Raw genomic sequence first — 22019 nt, forward strand, 5'->3', positions numbered from 1 at the left:
TTCTTCTTTCCTACCTTTTTCTATTTGCACTTAGACACACACACACACCTCCATCCTCAAAACACAAAGCATTTCCACCTCCTTCTAGGGAGGGAAAGAAACCAACCCCTTGGCTTAGCTCAGACCCCTTGGCTATTACCCCTGTCTTCAACCAACTCCAAGAGCTCTTTTATTTATAATGTTCCAAGTTATCCAGCAAAGCTTAATGGCGCACACACACACACACACACGTACATATACATATACATATATATATATATATACACACATACACAGAGAGAGAGCGCGCGTGTGCAGGCTTTTCATACTATTGCCGGAAAGGAAGCTGGATGCAAGCCCACCAGCAAACAGGTCCACTGCCTACAGCAGTTCCCCACAGCTGTTTCTGACATTTGACTTTGTCATACTCCTGAGAGTCTGTCCAAGGGCAACCTTAGTAGACTATGGGAAAAGGGTAAATGAACCACAGCTGGGATTGCTTCTGTTATCCTCCCCCCTCTCTTTTTGTGATGGATCTCTACTTCGACCTGTTATTGTTGTTATTGTTATTGTTATTTTTCTGTTCTCCTTTATCATTCCTAATTCATTTGTAACTGACAATCAATAAAATGCCAAGGGGGGGGGAGGACGAGCTCTCCGGCACCTGCTCAACTCCTCTCTGCAGGTAGGCAGGTGCGAAGGATGGCTCCTGCAGCCAAGCAGGGTCCAAATGCTAAGTGGGGCAGACAGACAGACAGGCGAAAAACAACCCCCTAGCCCTCGTCTGGCTTTCTTCCAGGCGAGAGTGAGGTGCCAGGATTTGGAGCTGCGCAGGTGCGCCCGGAGGAAGAATGCAGCTGAGCATCTGTGAAAAGCACGCAGACCTTACCTGCTGCTGCTGCCTCCGATCCTGCAGCTCGCAGAAGAGAGGAGCCCCCGAGCCCAGCCGCCAAGGAGCTGCTGTCTCTCTCTCTCCCTGCCTGCCTGCCTGCCTGCGCGCCTCCGCCCGCGCCGGGGACCCGCCCCTTCCCACGTGCCCCCGTGCAGGCGCCTGAAGGGGCCGCTCCCGCAGCTGCTGCAGCCGCTTTCGCCCAGCCGAAAAGTGGACTGGGGGTGGGGTCCTGGAGGGGCAGGAAGAGGGGGTGCACGCGTCTGGGCACAGGAGGTTTCGGCTAAACGGCGGGGGGGGGGGAGCACGAGGTTGATTGGGCTTGATGATATTGGTCCAGTCTAACTGCATCTCTTCTTCTTCCCTACCTTTTTCTGTTTGCACCTAGACAAATGATGATTGATGATGATGAGATGCTAAGAAGAATAAGGAAGAATAAGGGGAAAGTGGGAATGGAGGTGGTTCCCCCCCCCCCGCCACTCGTCCCTAACCCTCCATTTAATTGTTCGTTTATTTGCCCTTTGCCGGAAGATCCCAGGGAGGTGTGCAACATTAAAAACATAATTTGGATAGCACAATAATAAAATAAAATAGAAACAGAAAGAAATATTGCTTTAAAAGGCAATAGATTGCTTAATGGCTGAAGACCTGGGTAAAGAGGACTGTTTTTGCCTGGCACTGAAAAACATTGGATCATAGGTTTGGAAGGGGCGACAAGGGTCATCTAGTCCAACCCCTTCAATGGAGCTATCCACACTCAACATGTTAAAAAGGTCAAGGCGCCTTTGTGGATTGCATTAGGTGAATTAACTGGAGTGACGGTTTCTATAGAGGATCCTGCTTTAAGTTAAGTAGCTGACTAAAATAACCAGTATTTAGACAGCATTTCTGAGAATTCAAAGCACTTTGTATATGTTGTCATGTTTTCCTTCTAACACAACTGTTAGGTTAGTCATATGGCTAGTCACCATATTGTAGAGGACGGTGACTGGGTCAGAAAGAGAGTGGTTTAGGTAAGGTTGCCTGTGGCAATCCTATGTATGTATAATTTGGGGTTGGGGGGAGTCCTGCCATTTTCAGTAAAGTAAGTAGGCATAGGATTTCTGCCTTGGTGAGTTCATGGCAGAGGAATGATAAACAAGTTACCAAGAAGTAACCTAAAGTGGATTTGCTGCTCTTTTGCAACAAACCCCATGTCCAAACGAAAGGGACTTTTTCAGTAAGGAAAGTGACAGGGAAAACACACCACAAAGTGTAAGAATAACCGTCTTAAAAATCTCCCCACAAACAAATCAGAATGAATGCTCATAAACAGTCTCCGAGTTAAGATGCTCAATGCATTTGTAATGCCAAGGGAAATCCTTCACATTACAAATGCCTCATTTTCTCTGCTACATTAACTATGATCCCACAAATTGAATCTTCATATACAGAAAAAGTCCCTTAGCAATAGGATCTTTCATAAGGTGTCTGGCCAAGGCACTTGACACACAAGGCTCTGAGTTTGATGTCTGAACCTTCTCATAGTTTTCCAAGTAATGTTCAAAAGGAGGGATTTGTATGTGTCAAGAGAGCTGCACACCTCAGTTTCATCACACTTCTTTTTTTTCTATTTAAGCACTATTTAGTGAAAAAGCATTGCACGGTAAGCAGTGCTATGATGAACCATCTGGAAATGCTGAGCAGCTAAAATGCCTCTTGGCAGATCAGGGATGCAAATGCTTACAGATTAAAAATTGAGGGATTAAAAATATTTCCTTACTTGAAAATATATTTGAAGCACTTAGTACAGCAATGTTACATGCAGAAAGAAGAAATATAGTAGAAGTGGTGTATACATTTATTTTTAAAACAACAGCACCTTGATCTTATATATTTGTGTCTTGTCTGAGATTATTCCCCCCACCCCCAAAAAATCCCAAAGGTAGTGCCATATCTTCAACAGAGATTGGGCCTTTGTCACCTCTTCCCTTCCATCTGTACGCTGAATGTGTGGAAGGAGACTTGGGCTGAACTCCCTGGCCCCACCTTCAGTCCCTGTGTGTCATAATTTCATAGTATTGGAAGGGAACCCAAGGGTCCTCTAGTCCAACCCCCTGCAATGTTGGAAGCCAGTCCACAGCCATTCCTGGGTGGGCTTGAACCTCCACTGGCCGATTGTGCCTCAGGAGAGCCATGGAAAGTGGGAAGGAGATACCTGTACACCTCCATCTGTACATACATAGGTTCTTCCATACACCTGAGAACAGAGATGTGACCCAGCCATTCTACTTCTCCTGGGTTTCTTTGGGAGGAAGGACAGGATATAAATTAAATAGATATATAATAGAGTAGAATTTGTTTGGCCTCCATTTTCTTGCAACCATTATCATGGCTGCTGAGGAATAATGGTTCCCTTATTTCACACATTTGAAACAATTAATTAGAAAAATTCTTTCTAGTCATCTAAGAAACCTTTATGCAATGCTCAACTATTCTTTTTCATGCAGTAAGGCTGGGTTTTGATGCAGTGCTACTAAATATGCAAAAAGTGACCATTCCCAACATACCTCTAATGTGTCGTTCACAGCTACAAACCCACAAACATTTATCCGAGAGTAAATCCCTATTTGACTTACATGCAGAATTCATCATGCGAAAGGCTGGGCTGCATGAATCCCAAGCCGGAATTAAGATTGCCGGAAGAAATATCAACAACCTCAGATATGCAGATGACACAACCTTGATGGCAGAAAGTGAAGAGGAATTAAAGAACCTTTTAATGAGGGTGAAAGAGGAGAGCGGAAAATACAGTGGTGCCCCGCAAGACGAACGCCTCGCAAGACGGAAAACCCGCTAGACGAAAGGGTTTTCCGTTTTGGAGGCGCTTCGCTAAACAAATTTCTCTATGGGGTTGCTTCGCAAGACGAAAAAATCTTGCGAGTTCCCGCGGGTTTTCCCCCGCTTTTTTTGCCCTGTTCCTAAGCTGCTAAGCCGCTTAACAGCTGATCCGCTGATAAGCCGCTTCTCAGCTGATCGCTAAAAGCCGCTAGACCGCTAATAGCGCTAATCCGCTAAGCTGTCAATGGGCTTGCTTCGCAAGACGAAAAAACCGCTAGACGAAGAGAATCGCGGAACGGATTAATTTCGTCTTGCGAGGCACCACTGTATGGTCTGAAGCTCAACATCAAAAAAACTAAGATCATGGCCACTGGGGCCATCACCTCCTGGCAAATAGAAGGGGAAGAAATGGAAGCAGTGAGAGATTTTACTTTCTTGGGCTCCATGGTCACTGCAGATGGTGACAGCAGTCACAAAATTAAAAGACGCCTGCTTCTTGGGAGAAAAGCAATGACAAACCTAGACAGCATTTTAAAAAGCAGAGACATCACCTTGCCAACAAAGGTCCGTATAGTTAAAGCTATGGTTTTCCCAGTAGTGATGTATGGAAGTGAGAGCTGGACCATAAAGAAGGCTGATCACTGAAGAATTGATGCTTTTGAATTATGGTGCTGAAGGAGACTCTTGAGAGTCCCATGGACTGCAAGAAGATCAAACCTATCCATTCTTAAGGAAATCAGCCCTGAGTGCTCACTGGAAGGACAGATCCTGAAGCTGAGACTCCCAATACTTTGGCCACCTCATGAGAAGAGAAGACTCCCTGGAAAAGACCCTGATGTTGGGAAAGATGGAGGGCACAAGGAGAAGGGGATGATAGAGGACGAGATGGTTGGACAGCGTTCTTGAAGCTACCAGCATGAGTTTGACCAAACTGTGGGAGGCAGTGGAAGACAGGAGTGCCTGGCGTGCTCTGGTCCAGGGGGTCACGAAGAGTCGGACACGACTAAATGACTAAACAACAACAACAAAATCCCTCTGAACTCAATGGCACTTCCAAGCAGACATAATAATAATAATAATTTATTATTTATACCCCGCCCATCTGGCTGGGCCTCCCCAGCCACTCTGGGCGGCTTCCATAGAAAGCAAAAATACAATAAAGTATCACACGTTAAAAACTTCCCTGAACAGGGCTGCCTTAAGATGTCTTCTGAATGTCAAGTAGTTGTTTATCGCTTTGACATCTGCTGGAAGGGCGTTACACAGGGCGGGCGCCACTACTGAGAAGGCCCTCTGCCTGGTTCCCTGTAGCTTTGCTTCTCGCAATGAGGGAACCGCCAGAAGGCGCTTGGCGCTGGACCTCAGCGTCCGGGCAGAATGATGGGGGTGGAGACGCTCCTTCAGGTATACTGGACCGAGGCCGTTTAGGGCTTTAAAGGTCAGCACCAACACTTTGAATTGTGCTTGGAAACGTACTGGGAGCCAATGTAGGTTTTTCAAGACCGGTGTTATATGGTCTCGGCGGCCGCCCCCAGTCACCAGTCTAGCTGCCGCATTCAGGATTAGTTGTAGTTTCCGAGTCACCTTCAAAGGTAGCCCCACGTAGAGTGCATTGCAGTAGTCCAAGCGGGAGATAACCAGAGCATGCACCACTCTGGCGAGACAGTCCGCAGGCAGATAGGGTCTCAGCCTACGTACCAGATGGAGCTGGTAAACAGCTGCCCTGGACACAGATTTGACTGGGTCTACACTGTGATGAATGTTTCCTGAAGTTTGACAGTGAAGGGCATCATTTTATATAAGCAGTTTATATAACTGGTTAATCTCGACTTGAGGTGTGATTATTGCTAATTGAAAACTAACTCTGCTAACTTCAGAGGAGTATTTTAAAACAGCTGCTAGCTCTGTAGTTCATTCCTCTTCAGTCCCTTTCTTTAAATACTGATAAGACGAAGGCCTGAAAAGAGCTTCAGAAAGAGATGATCCCAAAGGACTCCTGATGCTAACCAGTACTTCTGTGGAAATATTGGGAAGGCCCACTGAAGAGGAGCAGTTATGGCACAGCCCATTATTTGCCCAGCAACAGAAAAGAGACAAAAGGAGGCCAGAATAGATTGTGGCTCAAAGACTTAACAGATTTATTGTTGTACCACATGCTTTTGCCAGTAGAATCCACTTCAATTGAATAAAGTGGCATTTCATTTTTTTATTTTTTTAAACAAAGGTTGCAACACAGATAAGCTGCTGCGTTTTTAAGAGCCAGGCTAGATGCATTTGTTTGTTGATTCATGAGTCTGTCCCCAAGGGAGGCTGCAAGACTAATTTTTACAACACATCTTCATCTCAGTGTACTGGGTTCAAGCCCCATGTTGGGCAAAAGATTTCTGTATTGCAGGGGGTTGGACTGGATGACCTTCGGGGTCCCTTCCAATACAGCAATTCTATGATTTCACGAGTACATGCAACAATACTTGGAGACTTAATAATTAATAATAAGGTTGTCTGACTTCCAGGAGCAACATGGGACCAAGGACCTGTGGTGGCTATTTGTGTTTTTGAGAAAATGGCTTATTGTGTTTTGGTGCTCTAGACCAGTGTTCCCCAACCTTGGGTCTCCAGCTGTTTTCGGACTACAATTCCCATCATCCTTGACCACTGGTCTTGCTAGCGAGGGATGATGGGAGTTGTAGTCCAAAAACAGCTGGAGACCCAAGGTTGGGGAACACTGCTGCATAGCATACTATTGCCTAACAACTGCTTCGGGAGGTTGTGTACTCACCTTCCTTGGAGGTTTTTAAGCAGAGGTTGGATGACCATCTGTCATGGAAGCTTTAGCTGAGATTCCTGCATTGCAGGGGGTGGACTAGATGACCCTCGGGAACCCCTTCTGTGGTAAATGTAGCATAAATAAATAGTTACAGATGGTTAAGGTCTTTTTTTAAAAAGAAAAAGAAGTATTGTTCAAATGCAGCACAAAGCTAATAAATAAATGGTAAAGTTCTTTTAGTAAGTTGCAGCGTCTGCACTTCCTGGAAGGTTCTACCACAGCAAAGAGCTGCACGTGTGAAGGGAGCTGAGCCCTCCCCTCCTTCAAGGGCCCTGAAAACCTGCCAACCCAGGCAGCCACCCCAGCACCCTGCACAAAGGCCAAATGAAAGACACACCCAACAAGTAACATTACATCCCGATCTGATTAGATGCTTAGCCTAAAATGGAAATATCAGAAACTCATCTTGCCATCGTCCTGGGGGTCCACGAAGGTATGTAAGCAGTGCTTTTTTCTCAAGGATAAACAGTTACCAGCATCTTTTTTTTTCCCCCGAGAAGAAACATACTGGTTAAAAGTGCAGCACTTACTGTAACAACTTCATGGTGCACCTTTTTTTCTAGAAGAAACACGCTGGGTGTAGAGAGGCGGGAGCGGTAAAAAAAATGCTTGTCAAGAGAGACAGTGAACTGAAGATTTGGGGCCTGATAAAATGAGCTGGTGGAAAGAGAGAAGCGATATGCAAAGAAATATATATATACATTTCATTCTCTTTATTTGAAACCACATGGTTTTCTGCAAAAGGCAGAACTGCTACAGGACATTGCAAGAGAATTCATGTTCAGCGCTTTCTACAGAGCAAGCGGTCGCCATGGAGACGGCAGCCATGCACCCGTACTGGAGCTATGGGAGACATGATTATTTTCAGAATCGGCCTATGAGAGACACATCTGCCAGCATCTTGTCATGTATGTTAAGATGCCTGTCGGGTTCAGGAGCAGAGACACAGGAGAAGGAGCAAATGGAGAGTGAGGAGGAGGAATACGAGGGGGGTGTAGGCAGTGACAGTGGTCAGAGAGATTCCACGAGTCTCTCCAGCGAATCGGAAGATTCACAGAGAGGAGCGCCGATGGCCAGGGCAAGGGGGGTGCCAAGGGGGAAACCCCAGAAGGAAGGGGCCAGCGGGGACTCCCTGAGCAGCAGTTGGAAATCAGGACCAGCGTCCCCACCAGAGCGTAGTGGGGGGGAGGAGTCCCAGGCATCGGGACCAGTCTTCCCACCACCAGAGGGAGGAGATGAGTCAGGATTGGCCACGCCTCCATCGGAGAGCGGGGAAACGGTCAAGAGGAAAGTCACCGGCTGGGCGCGCGCGCCAAGTTCAAATGTACAGGCGAGCGGCACAGCAGGTAGCCCGGATAGGGAGCCAGGTCCTAAAGCCCGCCGGAAGGAAGGGCAAGACTCAGGGGGGTCAGCGTCAGAAGAGTCCAGGAGGGAGGAAACCCCAGGGGGCAGAAGGACCCAGAGGAGGAAGGAACAGCGCAGGAGGTGGAGCCGGGCTAGGATCTTAAACTGGTGGGGAAGGGGCAGTGACTCAGAGGGGACTTCGCCTATCTAGAGTCTAGACGTAGGGTTGCACGCTCTGGCTTTAAAATGGAAATTATACTTCAATAAAGACTTTTGTACATAATATCAGCCTGGCGTTGGTCCTCTGTGAGCTGGGACCTAGAGGCAGCCCTGACAGTAAGTCCCCTCACACCTTTTAAAACCTCGCAACGTGAGGGAACACAGCGAGGGGCGAAGATTGGTGCTTCGCGAGCTCACGAAAAGGAGGCAAAATGACTACCGAAGAACACATAGCAAGCCTGCGGAATGCAGTAACACAACTTAATGCGGAGATTTTGGAATCCAGGAAAAAGGAGGCGGAAGCAGCGGCTACCTGCCAGGATCTGCGAGCCAGGTTAGAAGCGTTGTCTACACAGTGGCTGCCGGGACCCAGACCAGAGGGGATTGGGCTGGGGAAGAGAGGAGCGAGCCTTGTGTCTCCGTTCGATGGGGATCTGCAGCAGTATCCTAACTTCAAAGCAGACTTGATTTATGCACTAAAGTTGCTGGAAAAGGATTTTAGAGATGAGGAGGAGAAAGTAGGCTTCATAGTCAGTCATTTGCGTGAGCAGCTAAAGCATGGTTGCGCAATCTCTGGAGAGATAAGGATCCAGCCCTCCAAAATGTGGCTGCCTTCATTAAAGCGATGGACGCATGTTTTTTGTCAGAGATTGATGTGGATATCGCCAGGAGGGAGGTTCATGGACTAAGACAAGGCAGAGCCACTGTAAGACAATATCACTCCCGCTTTTTTGCACTGGTGAACGCGCTGGGGTGGGAGAAAGAGTCAGCTGCCGTCAGAGACCTGTTCTGGGAGGGGCTGAATGGAGCTGTGAAAGACGAAATTGCAAGGGGGGAGAGACCCCAGACCACTAAAGACGTGGTGGAGAGGGCACTCACGATCGGAGTGAGGCTGGAAGAACGCCCTTGGGGCAAGGAGGAAGGGCGTTGGGGACGCACGCCAGCAAGAGCACCGCCCTCCTTTCCCAGGGAAACGGCGCGCGCTCAATCCACGCCTCCGCTGGGAGGAGGAGAGGAGCCGATGGAGATAGGTGGTGCTAAGGCTCAGTCAGCAACCGGAGTCCTGACGCCGGGAGCAGTCAAAACGAAGCCTCCTAGAGGGAACAGGAAATGTTACATCTGCGACAGTGCTCAACACATGGCGAAAGAGTGTCCCCGGAGGATCCACAAGCACACTGCAGCCTCAGCAACAGTAACAGAATCAGTTCAGCAGACTGCACCACAGCAGGGAAACGACACTGTCTGGCTGGAAATGGAGCCACTGGGGCCCAGCCAGACGTATCAGTGAAGCAGTCCCCAGGCATCTTACAGCCCACAGACCCCCTCCCACCCAAACCAGTGGTGCAGCTCACCGCATCCCTCCAGTTTCCAAATGGGCTCACCATGGAAGTCCCCATTTCCATTGACTCTGGCAGCAATGCAGACTTTATAGGAGTGGATTTCATCAAGCAACATGGCATAGCGCTCCTGCCTGCCACGATGCCCCTGAAAGTAGTAACAGTGGACGGCAGAGAGCTACTGGGGGGACAAGTGCTACAGCAAACACCACCAATGGTGATGCGAATTGGAAACCACCGCGAAATCATCAGCTTCAATGTTACACACCTGTCAGACACACCCATAGTGTTGGGCATGAGTTGGCTGGACCGGCACAGTCCGGCATTAGCATGGTACCAGCGCCAATTGACTTTCAGCTCCTCCTACTGCGCAGCAAACTGCATACTGCCCACCCAGGAAGATGATGGGCCGGAAGATGGGCCACAGTTACACTTGGGCATGCTGCAAGCGGTACCCGACAAGTACAGAGACTTTTTGGAGGTTTTCTGCGAGAAGGAGGCGGACAAGCTACCCCCCCCACAGACCATACGACTGCAAGATTGACCTCCTGCCGGGGGCGACGCTGCCGACGGGAAAACTGTATTCCATGTCTGAAGATGAACTGCAGGAACTCAGGGAGTTCATAGACCTCAACTTGAAGCGGGGATTCATCCGGGAGTCCAAAGCAGTGGGGGGCAGCCCCGTGTTTTTTGTGAAGAAAAAAGACACGCCCCAAAAGAGGCTTATAGTTGATTTCAGAATTTTGAATTCGAAAACCAAGCCCACAGCCTTCCCCATGCCCAAGATCGATGACCTCCTGGCGACGGTGAGGAAGGGTCGCATCTTTACCAAGTTGGATCTACGCGGAGCATACAATCTCATACGCGTGCGGGAGGGCGACGAGTGGAAGACGGCCATGTTTACGCCGCTAGGCACCTATGAATATAGAGTTATGCCTTTTGGATTACAAAATGGCTCCCACTGTTTTCAAGCCTTCATGCACCACGTCTTAGCGGGTCTCCTCTATAAGAAGTGCGTCTGCTTCCTGGACGACATCCTGATCTTCTCGGAGTCGCAGGAGGCCCACGAGAGAGATGTCAAGGAAGTCCTGCAGAGGCTGAGGGCTTTACGCCAAGCTGGAGAAGTGCCAGTTCGACGTGACGGAGGTGGATTTCCTGGGCTACAAGCTGTCCGACAAGGGACTCGCCATGGACAGCGCCAAGGTACGTTCAGTGCTGGACTGGAAGAGCCCACGCAATCGGAAGGAAGTCCAGAGGTTTGTCGGCTTTGCCAACTTTTATCGCAAATTCATCAAGGGTTTCGCAATGCAGACAGCAGCCATCACCGACACCCTCAGCTCCAAGAAAAAGAAGTTCATCTGGACGGAGCAGGCGGAGCAGTCGTTTCAGAAGCTCAAGCGTCTCTTCGCGTCCGAAGAACAACTGCTACACGTGAACCCCAGCAGGCCCATGAGGGTGGAGACGGACGCCTCAGACAGGGCAGTGGGGGCCGTCCTGTTGCAGCAAGACCACCAGGGGAACTGGAGGCCGTGCGCTTTCTACTCCAGAAAACTCAGCAAGTCGGAGCAGAACTACACCATCTGGGACAGGGAGTTGCTGGCCATACATGCAGCCTTCAAGGCGTGGCGGCACTTCCTCATCGGAGCCAAACACACGGTGCAGGTCCGCACAGACCATAAGAACTTGGAGTACTGGCGCACGGCGAGGTTCCTGAACCAGAGACACATCCGCTGGGCGGAGTTCTTTGCAGATTTCGACTTCAGGATAGAATACATCCCAGGGGACAACAACATCATGGCGGACGCGCTGTCCAGGAAACCGCAGTATCTCGAGGAAGAGGCACCGCCGGCGGCCAAGCACATTTTCGCGCCCAAGGCGTGGGCATGCGCCTCAGCCACAGTGGACCTGGACGCAGTACGTCGCGCGCTGCATACGGACTCCTTCGCTCGAGCCAAGATGGAGGAGGTGCGCAGCGGCACGGCGAGGGACAACGAGTTCCAAATACGCGACGGACTGCTCATCCGCAGAGGGGCTCTCTACGTACCGGGAGACGACCTCCGCGCGAGAGTACTGCAACAGCTGCACGACGCGCCCAGTGCTGGGCACTTCGGCAAGGAGAAGACGGTGGAATTAGTAGCCAGAGACTTTTGGTGGCCCAAGATGCGGGGGGAAATCGCGGACTACGTCAATAGGTGCGACACCTGCCAAAGGGCCAAGCCAGTACACAGGCCGCCGGTGGGCCTGTTGGAACCGCTACAGACACCGTTCGAACCGTGGGAGAGGGTGGCTCTGGACTTTATCACGGATCTGCCCAGCTCGAGAGGCAAGACAGCAGTACTCGTGGTAGTAGACTTGTTCACCAAGATGGCCCACTTCATTCCTTGCGCGAAGGTGGCCACAGCGGAGCAGACCGCTAAGCTGTTCATAGACCACGTGTTCAAGGTGCACGGCCTGCCACGGTCTATCTTGTCCGACCGGGGGGGCCAGTTCATCTCCAACTTCTGGCAGAAGCTGATGGGCATCCTGAACGTCAAGGTCAGCCTGGCGTCGGCGAGACACCCGCAGACCAACGGACAGGCGGAGAGGGTCAACGCCATCATGCAGCAGTACCTGAGATGCTACGCGAACCAGCAGCCGTCGACCTGGGTGGACTACCTTCCCATGGCCGAGTTTGCCTACAACAACACGAAGCACGTGTCCACGGGGGTGACACCGTTTTTCGCCAACAATGGGCGGCATCCCAGAACCTTCCCGGGTTTGGAGAAAGTGAGGGAGGAGGAGCCGCAGGGAGCAGAGGCCGTGGCAGCGGAGTTGCAGGAGGTCCACGAGCAGCTCAGGAGGCAGTTAGAGGTAGCAAAACAGGCTTACAAAGTGCAGGCAGACCGACACAGGAGAGTTGGGGAGGACATCCGGGTGGGAGACTGGGTCTGGTTAGCGGCCCAGGCAGTTCCAGCCAGATCGCTGGCCAAGAAGAAGCTGGGGCACAAGCAGCTAGGGCCGTACCAAGTAGAGGCGCAGATCAACCCAGTGGCCTTCCGGTTGACACTCCCGGAGGGGTCCAGAATGCACCCAGTCTTTCATAGATCAGTGCTCACGCCCTACAAGGCCCCTCACAGGTTTCAGGCGCCAGGGACAGCACCAGACCCACTCAGGGAAGCGCCCACGAAAGGGGGGTCGCCCAGAGGGGAGCCACTCAATGAAGCCACAGAGATTTTAGACTCAAGGTGGGGGGAGGAAGGGATTGAATATCTCCTCACCACAGAGGACACCCCGGCCAGCGCCAACAGGTGGGTGCCGGATTATGCACTGGAGGAACAGTGGCTCAAAGACGAATTCCATACACTTTTCCTGGACAAGCCCATGCCAGCGGACTTTTTCGACGACTGTCTGTTCACACCCACACTCTCGGCCAGCACTTTCCGGGGTTTCTCTTCAGCTGAGGAGTCGGCCCCGGGAGACAGTTCCCCAGAGGGATCGCTCTCAGGGTCTGGCACGGGGGGATCTTATTGGTGGGAGGACCAGCCCGAGGTGGGCTGGCGCAGAGACCTGCTGAAGGGACCTTGGGACGAGGGGTCACCCCTGGCGACAGGGGGAGAGGGGGTCTTGGGTGATTTGGGGGCGGCTCCAGGTTTCGAGCACACTGCCCAGGAGATGGAAGCAGAGGAGATCGCCGTCGATGAGCCCATGCAGGACTTCCCGGACTTATCCCGATGGCTGCAAGCCACCGGGGACGAACTGTATCCAGCGCTCACCCCCACAACACTGGAGCTCCCGGAACCCACACCTGGAGAGGGGGAGGGGGGAAGGGGGGCTTCGAGGGGGGGATGGATGTCAGGGGTTCAGGAGCAGAGACACAGGAGAAGGAGCAAATGGAGAGTGAGGAGGAGGAATACGAGGGGGGTGTAGGCAGTGACAGTGGTCAGAGAGATTCCACGAGTCTCTCCAGCGAATCGGAAGATTCACAGAGAGGAGCGCCAATGGCCAGGGCAAGGGGGGTGCCAAGGGGGAAACCCCAGAAGGAAGGGGCCAGCGGGGACTCCCTGAGCAGCAGTTGGAAATCAGGACCAGCGTCCCCACCAGAGCGTAGTGGGGGGGAGGAGTCCCAGGCATCGGGACCAGTCTTCCCACCACCAGAGGGAGGAGATGAGTCAGGATTGGCCACGCCTCCATCGGAGAGCGGGGAAACGGTCAAGAGGAAAGTCACCGGCTGGGCGCACGCGCCAAGTTCAAATGTACAGGCGAGCGGCACAGCAGGTAGCCCGGATAGGGAGCCAGGTCCTAAAGCCCGCCGGAAGGAAGGGCAAGACTCAGGGGGGTCAGCGTCAGAAGAGTCCAGGAGGGAGGAAACCCCAGGGGGCAGAAGGACCCAGAGGAGGAAGGAACAGCGCAGGAGGTGGAGCCGGGCTAGGATCTTAAACTGGTGGGGAAGGGGCAGTGACTCAGAGGGGACTTCGCCTATCTAGAGTCTAGACGTAGGGTTGCACGCTCTGGCTTTAAAATGGAAATTATACTTCAATAAAGACTTTTGTACATAATATCAGCCTGGCGTTGGTCCTGTGTGAGCTGGGACCTAGAGGCAGCCCTGACAATGCCATATACTAAGGCTATAGTCAGAGGCTCTGATATGTTTTTTTGTGCTGCTTGATTATGACATTTTAATCATTTGGTTGGTTATAGTAGAAAGGTGAGGGTAAAGGACCTCTGGACGGTTAAGTCCAGTCAAAAGCAACTATGGCGGAAGCCAGAGCACACGGAAACACCGTTTAACCTTCTCACCACAACTGTACCTTTTTATCTACTTGCACTGGCATGCTTTCGAACTGCTAGATGATGATGATGATGATGATGATGATGATGATGATTAGATTAGCAGAAGCTGGGACAGAGCAACGGAAACTCACCCCGTTGCATGGATTTGAATGGCCAACCTTCCGATCGGCAAGCCCAAGAGGCTCAGTGGTTTAGACCACAGCGCCACCCATTCCCCTGAGTTATAGTAGTATTGAGGGGGTTTAGTAATAAAATTTGTATTTGTTTCAAAATTTTGAAGCATGGGGAAAGTCACCAAGCCAGTGGTGGGCATGCTGTTGCTCTGACCTTGACCATCCAAAAAAACCAAGTAGCTCTCCTTGATTTAAAAAGCCTGTTAGGCTATTACAGTGAGACACGTTTCTGCATAAAATGTACCGGTAGTTTGGGTCTTAATCTGGAGCAAAGATGACCGAAACCTGCCGAGCTTGCTTTTGTTCAAGGCCCTGTTTATACTTGGATTTGCCAAGCTGTTTGAAACTTGACAGCTACCCTATTTAGAACTTTAATCTAAATAAAACCTGGGCCATGAGTCAGTTTTGTAGTGTGGAAACTTGAAAGTCTGCATGTTCTCACTGGAATATATCACTGTATCATTTTGTCAAAAGTCTCTTACATGCTTACTGTTTTAAAACAAGCAGTGCCCTGGGGATAAACAGTGGATTCTGCCCCAAATGTTAATTTCTGGGCAAGTGCTAAATCTATACCCAGAGCTCTCAATTGCATGAATATTGTGCAAAGCTGCTCTTTGATTTCACAAACTGGCAGTTGTCCAGTTTGCACATACAAATGTCACCCCTCTTCCTGTAAAACTGTAACAGTATTTCAGTGGAGATTTACTTCAGCCAGCTTAGAAAATATAGACACACATTTGGACACATCACGCCATGTGGAGGCCAGGGTTAAACTGAAAAACCAAAACACACTTGGCACATATGTGGCCAAACTATATCCTGCCTTAATTAAGTTCTATGTGGCAAATTTCATATAACAGTCAGCATCCAAACAGTCAGCATCCAAAATAGACCAAAAAAAGGAGAGAGAGAAATCTCAATACCTGTATGCAGTATAGAATTTTAGTAGCAAACAAGTCCAATGAGTTTTCGCCTACATCAATTTTAGGCCTTGATCAGGAGTCAAAATACAAAGTTGAAACTAATGCATAATTTATAGTGTGCTTCTTCTAAGGCATACAAAGTAAAGTGATGGATGGACAGGGTGTTACAGAAAATCTCACGCTGGTGTATACACCATACTCTTAAAGTATCCACCCAAAAAAACAGGGGAACCGTAGTTTACCCCCATGGAGCTACAATTCCCAGCATCATTAACAACCTACAGTTTGCATGGTTCTTGGGGGGGATGTGTTTTGAACATATAGTGTGCATGGAAAATCAAAGAGAGAGAGATAAAGAGGAGGAGCTGCATTTCAAATTGATACGACATATATATTAGATCTGAAAGAACACCCTGTTGCTATTTGAATGCATTTCACAGCCTTGCGCAGTCTGACAGGTTGCCATGGAAACAGCAGTGTCAGCATCCAGCAGTCCATTTGTAAATGGACGGCTCCATGTTCTGTATCTCTAAAGTTGAGTGTGTGCGTGTGTAGGTGCTGAAATAAATTGTTTTAGATTTATCAGGAGTTTCACCTGATAACAAGCAACTGAAGATAAAACAGCAGTAAAGAAAGATAAAATGATACTCCCCAGAAAATGTTACTTGGCCCAGAACAAAACACCCCAAACAAAGAGCAGAGGCAGCTCAGGACATCTTTAGATTTTGATCCATCTTTAGATTTAGGGGAGCTAGTCTCAAACGTTTGTTGGGGGAGACCTAGGGTTTTTTGGGGGGGAGTTATTTGTCCTGTCTGCACGCTTCTTATGATGGAGGACCGCTGTAGCCAGCCCGAACGACACGTTCTCAAGATGGAGAGTGAGGGAACAGCTGCAGTCGCCTGCGGTTCCTGCACAATGTTTGCCATCTTGCCAAAGGTTGCAGGCAGCTTTACCTGCAGCACTTGCATGTTGATTACCCTCTTAAAAGACAAAGTCCAGCAACTGGAGGAATGTGTGGCTACGCTCCAAAGAATTAGAGAGCTGGAGCTCTTCTTGGAAGCAACAGAGCACACCGTCTCCACCAAGGAGGAGACAGGGGACTCCCCTGAGAAGGAGGCTAGTTCACCAACACAGGAGCCAGATATATGGAGAAACGTGACTCAAAGAAGTAGGAAGCCCAGGGTTCGCTCTGATTATTTAGAAATACACAATCGCTTTGAGGTCCTCTCCCCTAGCATGGAAGACGAAGAGCAGACTCCATTTGAGGATCTCTCCCTCGTTACAGTCGATCAGGTATATGAAGACGAGCAGCAAAGTCAGTCCTCAGGGAATGTGCAGGCGACCTTGGAACGGACAGATCATGGACGAACCCCGACCAAACCTAAGAGGAGGCGTGTAGTGGTGATAGGGGATTCCCTACTGAGGGGAACAGAAGCAGTGATCTGTGGGCCTGACAAGATGTCTTGGGAAGTGTGGATGTGTAGACACAAAGTCAGAAAAGCTAAAGCACAGAATCAACTCAGGCTTGCTATAGAGGTTAAAAGCAACAAAAAAGGCTTTTATGGGTATGTTCGTAGCAAAAGGAAGAACAAAGAAACAGTGGGGTCACTTAGAGGAGAAAATGGTGAAATGCAAACAGGGGACACAGAAAGGGCTGAACTCCTCAATGCCTTCTTTGCCTCAGTCTTCTCCGATAAAGAAAACAATGCCCGACCTGAAGAATTTGGAGCAAATGATTCAGCAGAGGAAACACAGCCCAGAATAACTAAGGAGATAGTACAAGAATACTTGGCTAGTTTAGATGTATTCAAGTCTCCAGGGCCAGATGAACTGCATCCAAGAGTATTAAAAGAACTGGCAGATGTGATCTCAGGACCACTGGCAGTCATCTTTGAGAATTCCTGGAGAACAGGCGAAGTCCCGGCAGACTGGAGGAGGGCAAATGTTGTCCCTATTTTCAAAAAGGGGAAAAGAGAGGACCCAAATAATTACCGCCCAGTCAGTCTGACATCAATACCAGGGAAGATTCTGGAACAGATCATTAAGCAAACAGTCTGTGAGCACCTAGAAAGGAATGCTGTGATACCAATAGTCAGCATGGATTTCTGAAAAATAAGTCATGTCAGACTAACCTGATCTTGTTTTTTGACAGAATTACAAGCCTGGTAGATGAAGGGAACACAGTGGATGTAGCCTACCTTGATTTCAGGAAGGCATTTGACAAGGTGCCCCATGATATTCTTGTAAAGAAGCTGGTAAAATGCGGACTTGACTATGCTACCACTCAGTGGATTTGTAACTGGCTGACTGACCGAACCCAAAGGGTGCTCATCAATGGTTCCTCTTCATCCTGGAGAAGAGTGACTAGTGGGGTGCCACAGGGTTCTGTCTTGGGCCCGGTCTTATTCAACATCTTTATCAACGACTTGGATGATGGACTCAAGGGCATCCTGATCAAATTTGCAGATGACGCCAAACTGGGAGGGGTGGCTAACACCCCAGAGGACAGGATCACACTTCAAAACGACCTTGACAGATTAGAGAACTGGGCCAAAACAAACAAGATGAATTTTAACAGGGAGAAATGTAAAGTATTGCACTTGGGCAAAAAAAATGAGAGGCACAAATACAAGATGGGTGACACCTGGCTTGAGAGCAGTACATGTGAAAAGGATCTAGGAGTCTTGGTTGACCACAAACTTGACATGAGCCAACCATGTGACGCGGCAGCTAAAAAAGCCAATGCAATTCTGGGCTGCATCAATAGGAGTATTGCATCTAGATCAAGGGAAGTAATAGTGCCACTGTATTCTGCTCTGGTCAGACCTCACCTGGAGTACTGTGTCCAGTTCTGGGCACCACAGTTCAAGAAGGACACGGACAAACTGGAATGTGTCCAGAGGAGAGCAACCAGAATGGTCAAAGGCCTGGAAACGATGCCTTATGAAGAACGGCTAAGGGAGCTGGGCATGTTTAGCCTGGAGAAGAGGAGGTTAAGGGGTGATATGATAGCCATGTTCAAATATATAAAAGGATGTCACATAGAGGAGGGAGAAAGGTTGTTTTCTGCTGCTCCAGAGAAGCGGACACGGAGCAATGGTTCCAAACTACAAGAAAAAAGATTCCACCTAAACATTAGGAAGAACTTCCTGACAGTAAGAGCTGTTCGACAGTGGAATTTGCTGCCAAGGAGTGTGGTGGAATCTCCTTCTTTGGAGGTCTTTAAGCAGAGGCTTGACAACCATATGTCAGGAGTGCTCTGATGGTGTTTCCTGCTTGGCAGGGGGTTGGACTCGATGGCCCTTGTGGTCTCTTCCAACTCTATGGTTCTATGATTCTATGATTCTATGACAATCTGCTGCCTTGGGCAAAGCTCAAGATGGTGCCTTCTCCTAAGGCACAGACAGAAGCCAATTTGACTGGTAGTTTAATCTTCAATAGTGGTAAAAGGACTGCATCCTGAGGACAGCAGGCTAATGCAAGGGGTACAGGTCAGACAACATGGCACTCACATGGCACTGTCTCCTCCCTGCACCTCAGCACCTGTCACCTGAGGCAGCTGCCTCCCTCTGCCTCATCGTAGGGCTGGCCCAGAAGAAAGTTATTAGTTTGGTGTTAGGAAACACAATCAGATGGTTTGATTTCACTCCTCAATATACAGCTTTACAATGCAGAGAAATAATGTTTGGTTTCATTTCAGTACACACCTGCCATATCTCCTTCAAGCCCTACCCATTCCTCCATGCAAATTGATGCTAGCATATCCTTAAAGTCCTTCAGTGCGGGAAGCTGTTAGCCGTCCTATGCATTACACAGCAGAATGAGGCCGTTGCCTGAGGAATTCCTGACTGTACCACTTCAGGTGGCAGCAGGTGAGTCCAGTGGCGTAGCGTGGGGGATGCAGGGGGCCCGGCCGCACTGGGCGCAACATCTGGGGGTTAGGGTTAGGGGGCGCAAATCCACGGGATACGGGGCGCAAATTACTTGCCTTGCCCCGGGTGCTGACAACCCACACTACGCCACTGGGTGAGTCCCTCTTCCTGATCTGCTACCATCCGACTCACCTAGCTGCTCCTCACTTCTGGGCTGGCCTCATCCTCAAGTGCAGGGCAGGCCCAATATATTTTTGCACCTGAGGCAAACCACCAAATGCTGCTCTCCGCCTGCCAGGGAAGAAGGGCTTGGTAAAGGCCAACATCAGGAGCAAAGGGGGAATAAAGATCTGCTGCATCAGGACCTGCGGTCCCTGTGGATCCTGCCATCTGAGGCAGTTGCCTCACCTTGCCTCATGTGTGGGCCAGTCCAGCTCAAGGGTGCAGCAGCAAAGAAGAAGGCAGGTCTGGCTCTACCGGCAGGCCTCTGCTAATTGCTTCTGTTTCTGCCTTGTGCTGGACCTACACGGACCTGATTAACCTTATTAGAATGATATTAGATATGTCTTTCTAAAATATCACAGGGCCTACTTGTAAATTAAAACTGTTTCTTTGTTTTCTCCATCAAAACAGTTTTCCTGCTGACGGTTGCTGTTTGCTCTGCAGGGCCCTCTGGTGTCACATTTTAATAATGCATTACGAAGGTTAAAAGTAAGATGTCATGTATCCATCTACGTTGTGAAAACTGTTGTTGTTGTTTAGTTGTTTAGTCGTGTCCGACTCTTGTGACCCCGTGGACCAGAGCACGCCAGGCACTCCTGTCTTCCACTGCCTCCCGCAGTTTGGTCAGACTCATGTTTGTAGCTTCGAGAACACTGTCCAACCATCTCGTCCTCTGTCGTCCCCTTCTCCTTGTGCCCTCCATCTTTCCCAACATCAGGGTCTTTTCCAGGGAGTCTTCTCTTCTCATGAGGTGGCGAAAGTATTGGAGCCTCAGCTTCACGATCTGTCCTTCCAGTGAGCACTCAGGGCTAATTTCCTTAAGAATGGATGCATTTGATCTTCTTGCAGTCCATGGGACTCTCAAGAGTCTCCTCCAGCACCATAATTCAAAAGCATCAATTCTTCGGCGATCAGCCTTCTTTATGGTCCAGCTCTCACTTCCATACATCACTACCGCGAAAACCATGGCTTTAACTATACGGACCTTTGTTGGTAAGGTGATGTTTCTGCCTTTTTTTTTCCTTTTTTTCCCTTTCCTTTTCTTTTTTTTTTCTTTTTCTTTTTTTTTTCTTTCTTTTTTTCTTTTTTTGCTTTTTAAGATGCTGCCTAGGTGAAAACCGTTACTTAATGTTTAAAACCATGAGTGTCAATCTGCCCTTGGTGCTCCTCCCCTTTCAAATAGGAGCCTTGTTGTGAAATGTGATTGCTAAGAGATGACCAAGAGGAGCCGGTGAAGATGCCAGACTAAGGACCTGACCAAACCACAGGCCCATCTGTCTTCAAGTTTAGTAAACGTACAAACCACTTTTTAAGAAAACATTCTTTGCAAAGCAGTGCATAACAACCAAACCAACCAACATACGCACATCTTTAAAATAAGATCTGGATTTCATAATCATATATATATATATATAAAGTCAGCAGAAAAATTGATCAACCCAGCAAAGACTATAAGCCACTTAAAGTTCCATCTGCGCTCAAGGGAAACTGACTATAAATGTGTTATCTGACTTGAATAGTTTTGAATATAACTTTTTAATGAAAAGTTGATAATTTTTTATTCTGATGTTTATTCTTTGTCTACTTGTGGATTAATTAATTTATGGCATATGCCCCTGTTATTGCTGGTAAACAATATAATTATAATTATAATTACATAGCATTATATGCACAAATCAGACTTCCCAGTTTTAGTTTTTAAAAGGTGTTCCTCCCCCTCAGTAATAGGTTTATTGTATCATTTCTAAAGCTTCAGGAAAACCATTGTATGTGGGGCCAGCTTATATAATAGAATCAAGCCAACAAGTTTACATATGGAACGAATGGATGGCAGATAGAATTTGTTAACACAAAATACGTATGGACTTTTCCAAATATAGAAAAGTGTTCACATTCAGATTCCAATACAAATAAAACAAACTGCTTGACATCTTCCCTAGGCTTTCATGGTACCCAGTTCAAAAGCTGCTGAACTTCTTTTGCAAAGCTTTGCTGCCAGGCAACCGAAAATTTGATGAGGCAACGTGAGAAGCTTCAGAAGCATGATGTATATTAAAGAGTCAGCCTCTTCTGCCAGAAACACTATTTGGCAAGCTGCAGGATTCCTTCTGTGTGATCATTCTGAGACCTGTTTGACTAAAAGAAGCTGTTAGATGAGAAACAGGAATAGCAACTGGTGTTAATAGCTGCTGGTAAGCAGGCTGCATTGCAGCTGCTTTGCATGAAGGATGGCAAAAGGGGAGGTGGAGAATAAGACACAGAACCATGCGATACCTGCTGGCAGTCCAGTGGTACGAGGAGAGCCAGAGGGGAATCTGAAAACGCCTTTCCTACCGTCAGCTTTGACGCAAGAAACTGTGACAAGAGAAGGTGTATCTATTCACCGAGCTCTGATTCCAAAGTGGGCTCTCATGATTTGATCTGGGCAGGTTATGACCCAGATGGGATTAGGAGTCTACTTCAGAATTGGCGGTCCCTTTAAGAGCTGGTCTGAAGGCTGTGGCCTTGTCTCCGTTTCTGTACAATTTCCCCTGAGAGTGTTGGGATGTCACCAGGATGTGCTAATGACATCTAGCTCTCTTTATCTGACACACCTGAATCAGGAGGGGGCTGGGGCTGTTTCAAACTGGTGTCTGTGCAGCT

The 22019-nt window shown here is 48.8% G+C and overlaps 1 protein-coding gene and 1 long non-coding RNA gene across 40 annotated transcripts in view; one reads left to right on the top strand and one right to left on the bottom strand.

Moving 5' to 3' along the window:
* Positions 1 to 1017, bottom strand: part of MAP2 (microtubule associated protein 2) — a 343536-nt gene extending 342519 nt beyond the window's left edge. For 28 of the 39 annotated variants that reach the window (XM_081851870.1, XM_081851868.1, XM_081851863.1 and 25 more), the window contains exon 1: positions 869 to 1017. The gene's annotated coding sequence lies outside the window, so the exon portion shown is untranslated. The remainder of the gene's footprint in view (positions 1 to 868) is intronic. The other 11 variants (XM_081851857.1, XM_081851855.1, XM_081851856.1 and 8 more) reach the window with 4 other exon arrangements.
* Positions 1018 to 7310: 6293 nt separating this feature from the next.
* On the top strand, positions 7311 to 21458 carry LOC309335691. Its single transcript, XR_014153637.1, has 3 exons — positions 7311 to 7423; positions 19788 to 19865; positions 21317 to 21458. It is a non-coding gene; the product is annotated as an uncharacterized lncRNA (long non-coding RNA).
* The last annotated feature ends 561 nt before the right edge of the window (positions 21459 to 22019 follow it).

This window comes from Podarcis erhardii, assembly GCF_964252035.2.
Source record: "Podarcis erhardii genome assembly, chromosome: 1".
NCBI classification, from domain to species: Eukaryota; Metazoa; Chordata; class Lepidosauria; order Squamata; family Lacertidae; genus Podarcis; species Podarcis erhardii.